Below are 6,275 nucleotides of genomic sequence, written 5' to 3' on the forward strand. Positions count from 1 at the left end.
GTTTTCTAAACATGAAGTAGGCTCTGTGAAAATACATGGGAGACAACATTCCGGATTTGAAGAAGAGTGAACAAGAATTTATTAAGCAATTACTATGAGCTAGGAAGGGCAATACCCTGGTAAGGGCAAAAAGAATGACAGAAAGGTCAGAGTTGATGCCCTTTAAAGATCAGACAAAGGACCTTAGATGTGTTTTGTTCTCAGAAGAGAAGACTTAAGGAAAGCAGTGCTACCATATGGATTCAGACTTGATCAGCTTTGTCCCAGAGGACAATGGATGGAGATAACAAAGTGGTAAATTTCAGCTTCATCTTAGAACAGATTTCCTAATAAATTGAGGGATTCAAAAGTAGAATGGACCTCCTTGGGCTGTAAAAGGAAAGCTTGTGTACACACACAAGTGTGTGTGTGTGTGTGTGTGTGTGTATGTATGTGTAAATGTATGTGCATGCAGACACACACATACATATGCCCTCTGTATGACAACACAAATATGCTTAGTGTTTCAAAACCTAAGAATGAAAGGTGATATCACCATGGTGATACAACAGCCCAGAACTCTTCACTAGTTTTCACTGAGCCAAAAATTACCCTCTTTGGCTAAGGACTTGGACCTTGGAACATTTACATATTATTTTGAATATCTGCAATGGTGGCAACTTTTTATCCTTTAAGGTTGACTTCGATTATTCAGAATGGCCAAAACTTGAAGTCGATTTTTATTAATAAATGAGTGATCAATTTGGAAACTACCATTTTAAATTAGTAATGAATGTTTTAATGAGGCATACACAGAAAACAGTGAAATATATGGCTGTTGTTAACCTCCAAAAAAAAAGATCTTTAAAATTTTAGAGTAATAGGAGCATTGTTGAAATAATTAGCCTGCCAGCTTTCAAAGTGACAATTTTGAAATACTGTGGGGGACAAATATACTTTTATATGTATAAGTTCTGGTATGTTTCTTTGTTTTCATCTATTTACTAGTCTATAATATACCCTCATGAAATCTTCACTTATGTGCACTAGTCCATAATATACCGCTATCATGAAATCTTCACGTACACACACACACACACACACACACACACCCTTACCATCATAACATCAAAAAATACATATAAAAAAATGCAAGTTGAAGCTATAAGCTGTTTATTTGCTATCCCCATTCTTGCTACAAGATCAGCCCATATTCTTTTGGAATTTACTTTTATTTTATGGCATTCTTTACAAAACTCCTTCATAATTCCTTGTTATTTGATATTTTGCTTTCTGCTCATGCTTTATAGACTTTTAAATTTTTTTTCCAACAAACTTATATCATTGCTTAATCAAAGAAGTCCCCTCCCCCTTTCCTTCAGGGAATCATGTTAGCTAAGTGAGGTCAATCAACAATCAAATTAACATGAACTCATTAAATGACTACTATGTGCCTGGGAATGACATGCAGGTTAGTAAATTAATTGGACAAATGATTGCATCCTAATATACTATATAGTTCTGAGATACTGTACCTGAACCCAAATTAAATGCAAATTTATCAAGACAGGTTTTAAAGTGTGGATCTAATGATTGGATTTTCAGGTGCACAGATAGCCCTTAAATCCCATCCTAAAAAGAGCTACTTTTTCCATCTATCTATACCTAGAACAGTCAGTGAGAATGGGACATCCTATTTCACTCAGGCTTTAAGAACAAAGCTAAATTTGTTACCGTAAATCCGGAAGGTAAAGAAAGTTTGAATTTTTTGTTTAAAATTGAACATCAACTGTCAAAATGTATAAAAGTTAGATGTCTCCTCTATAATGAGGGTAAGTGCCCATAAAAGTTTTGATTATACTATTAAAAATTCAAATTATCTTCTTTTTGTGCAGCTTCATTTTTTATTTTTATTTCAAGGCTTTGCATACTGGAAGCAGCCCATACTTCTCTGATCTTCTGAGGGTCCTTGAATACAAAAAGAGATTTGTAGTCTCACTTTACTAGCTGGCCCCTGCGCCTTTCATTTTCACATATTCAATTCAAATATTATGAGATTTAAGAAAGTAGTTACCTAACCCAAAATGTACATAGCTATCATCAGATAGCCCTACAATATAGTAAACTCTGGAGGAAAAAAAACCTATTTTCAAGGAAGGAAATTATTATTATTTTGCACTTCAATAAGTTTGATTAAAAATAACAAAAAGAACAATGAATTTTAAATTGCATTATGTCCCATGACAGTTCCCTTTGTATTTGAATTACTTATCATGTGAGTTTTATTTTTTTTCTTATGTGGTCATAAGGTCCTGTCACTCCAATATGTCTGACAGCATGAAAGAACAATTACAAATTATAATAATGTGTTATGCCAAATAAATAAATATTCTAGCTAAACATAAGCTATTGTACTATTTAATAGCTTAGAATAATTTAAACCTCTTTCATTTAATTTCATATTATTTATCATCTAACATGGTTTAGTTTACTATTAGAACAAGCACATACTAATATGTATTTATAAAGATGAATTCATTATCCTTAAAAATAAATGGTCCTTTAAATGCCAAAGTGATGCAATTGTCCTACACACTTTGGATATGTTGGAAATAATGATGGAATACATGTAGCCATCCATATTCTTTTGACTAGCTTCTTCTTAGAGATCCATTTGGGTCACTCCTTTTCCACTTTGATGCATTATAACAAATTGTTTTTTGTTGAGAATAAGAGGAGAACTTTGGATCTTAAAATACATATTGTGTGTGTGGTGGGGTGTCAGCTCCCACCTCCAATCTCCATCAAAGTTCTTTGCAAAGTTAAATGAAAAATGTAAATAAATATTCTTCTTTACATGGTCAATTTCCAACTCACTGAATCATAAAATCCAATCAATATATTTTCAGGGAATGCTAAATATATTTAAAACAATCAAGTACTAAGGGAATCATTGGATCACTGAAGCTCAGAGTTGCAAAGAATATCAAAGATCCATCTAGGCCAAACTTTATAAACAAGAACTCTTCATGTAACATTTTAGTGAGTGGTTATCTAGCATTTCTTTAGGATCTTCAGTGGAGAAGACCTCACTACCTCCTAATGTTACAGGCTAATCTATTTTTGGACAGCTAGAATTACTACATTATATTTGTAGCAAAAGAAATGGAAAACCACTCCACTACCTTTGCCAAGAAAATAGCTAAAGACAGCCTGATCCAAAGTGTCACAAAGAGTCAGATATGACTGAATGACTACAGAGTAATTCTTAGAAAGTCTGTCCTTACAGTAAAATTAAATCTTCCTTTTTGAAACTTCTCCCACTCCTCTTACTTATTCCCTCTCGAAACTAGTAGAAGAAAGCTATCTCCCTCTTTCACAGGACAAGGTTGTTTACTGGAAATCAGCTGTCATATTATCCTCTAAGCCACAGCCTCTCTAGCTCCTGCAAACAATTGTTTTATGACATGTTTTCCAGTTACCTCAAATGTTTAGGCAAGGCAAAAGTATTAAAGACAACTTTTTCCATTCAATCATTTTCAGCTTTTCTCTCATAATTTTCAGTCAATAAGCATTTATTAAGCACCTCCTATGTGTTGAGTAATGTATTAAATAGTGGGAAGACAAAGAAAGGTAAAATATGATCCCAGTTCTCAAGAAATTCATATTCTATGTGCAGGGAGGGGAAAGAAGAGGCAGGCAACATTCAAATGGCCTTCTATATGGTAGTTATGTACTGTGTAAACGGAAGTTCATCTTAGATTTTTTTTAATAAGGGGGAGGGGCAAGAAAGATCTTCCATAAAAGGTAGAATTTAAAGTGTCTTACAAAGTGAGGGAAACTCAGAGGAGATGAGAAAGAGGGAGAGCATTCTAGTCATTGTTCTTATGGTCCTTGGTTGTTCTTACATAACCATGTTCTTATGTTCCTTCTTCTTGTTGCAACCATTATAATAGATAGATAGATAGATAGATAGATAGATAGATAGATAGATAGATGGTTAGATAGATAGAACATCACATTAAGGGTCTTTTCTTCTTTCTTTTATCTCTTTGGGGTATAGACCTAACCTACACTTAATTATAAATATATACCTGGAGTTATAGACTCAGGCCTCAGGCTATGTACAATTTACCTCTTTATCATGGAACACAATGCCTGTCTATAGGTCTCTTCCTCAATTTTCCTTCTCTTGGATTTGTAACCCAGAACTGGGTAATGGGTGACCAAACTACCATTTGGCATCTGTTCCCTGCAACTGTATGAGAGCTCAGTAACTCAATATGGGTCTAGTTTTCATTTTCCCCTAGTGAATACTCTTTCCTTTTAATAAGACTGCTTTATTGGATATGCTCCTGGCCAGAGACCATCCCTAGTGTCCCCAAAGATCCCTGTCTGCCTCTGTATGGCTGGGATGGCAAAAAAGATTCACTGTGATTTTTTTTCTTGGATTATCGCATTAATATTTGATCCAGTGTGTTTTCTAGATATGTGTAGAGGATTTTTTAGGTGGATTTCTCATTAATTCATGCTGCTACTCAGCCATCTTGGCTCCACCTCTTGTTCTGTATATTGTAAAGTATACTACATCTGTCTTTGAGTGACCATCAACTCATTAGAGCAAAGGCAAAACAATATTGAGCAGGGAATAAGGCTTAGACCAACAGTCTGGACCCTTTTCTCTAACAATAAGGATATGTGCATCATTTGAAAAACCCACTGATGGGGCTATGGGGCTGTCCTTTCTAATCAGCCTCTGAGAGGGAATAACACCTAGGCTACAACAATGCTGCTGTTAATCTGGAGGAAGGCTCTTTGCAACTCGATAGGGTTGAATGCTTTCTTGCTCCTATGCAGAACCACCAACCCCTTCTCATTGATTTCCGCTACCATAGTGTGTGTGTGTGTGTGTGTGTGTGTGTGTGTGTGTGTGTGCCCATGTGTATGCTGATGTACCACTGTATGGCATTGTCCAGTCATTCCTACTTCTGCACAGTTAATAAACCATTTTGCAAGTCGGAATTGCCAGGTATCTCTCCTTCCTCACAGAATCCAAACCCCCTGGCTATTTCAACTATGCCAAACACCAAGTAAAATAACACAGAGGTAGAGCAAGGCAATGTGTCTAACTACAAAAGTTTCTAACTAACTTATTCAAATGAGCTATTGATGATTATTTTAAAAAGCTACAAACTGTACAGAGAAAGTGGTTAATCATCACAAAATTGGTGTTCCAACTAAAATGTTTTAGTTCTGGCCTCTGGACTAAGCATTCCATCTCTCTTTTCATAGGCTATTCTCTATCCCTAGAATGCATTCATTTCTCACTTCTGGCTCTTTAACTCCCTAGATTCCTTTAAACCTCATGAAACATTGTCTATGAAATAACTTGCATGATCCTCATAGCAGATAGTACTCTCTCTTTAAATAACCATTTATTTCTTTAAGTAAATGAAGCAAATTTTTTTCAATAACTATTTACTTATAAGTATTTACCTCTTTACATGTTGTGTGTAGTCTCTTGCCCATAGCAATATTATATAAGTTCTGTAAGAAGAGGGACTAGTAAAGAGATAAAAATAAAGAAATTTGTCTCCAACAGTATTTCAAAATTGTCATGCTATAAGTTCACTCTCTGTTGGTGCTGTCTTTCTCAAGCACATGTGGATCGGACTTCCAGGAGTCAAGATGGTAGAGTAAATAATAAATCACAATAACTCTCCCATATTCACCTCCAAAAAAAACAAAACATCAAAAAGTAGCTGAAAAGAAATCCTTTAAGAGTAGGACTAGCAAAAAGACCAGGTAAAACAATCTTTGAGCCCAAGAAGCTTGGAAGATTGGCAGAAAAGGTCTGTCTCATTCAGGTAAAGAGGGAGTGAAACCCAAGACAGGAAGCATCCTAGCAAGCCAGCAGCAAACTCTGCCTCAGAAAAACATTGGGAGTTCCTAAGTCCCAGTGTATTGGAGAAGGCAAATGCCAATACCAGAAACCCCTATGTGTGTCAGCGTAGACAGGGGGATGGGCAGACTCCAGCTCCAAGAACTGTCACATTCCTCAGCATGGCCCCATGCAAACAGAAAGCCTCCAGTAGACAGATCTCCATATGCTTCAGCATAACCTGGAACAAACAGGTAGAAACCAATGCCTAAGAAACAGCAGCCTCCAGCAAGTCTCCCCCACCTACCCATTCCACATTCTCCAGTGTAGCCCCAGAGATGCCAAAGGTACAAAACAGACACCAGCAGTAGTACTGCTCTGAGAACTTGGTAAGCTGCCAGACACCCCATGGCCT

The sequence above is a fragment of the Phascolarctos cinereus genome, unplaced genomic scaffold (assembly GCF_003287225.1).
Source record: "Phascolarctos cinereus isolate Bilbo 61053 unplaced genomic scaffold, phaCin_HiC Scaffold_9;HRSCAF=440, whole genome shotgun sequence".
Lineage (NCBI taxonomy): Eukaryota > Metazoa > Chordata > Mammalia > Diprotodontia > Phascolarctidae > Phascolarctos > Phascolarctos cinereus.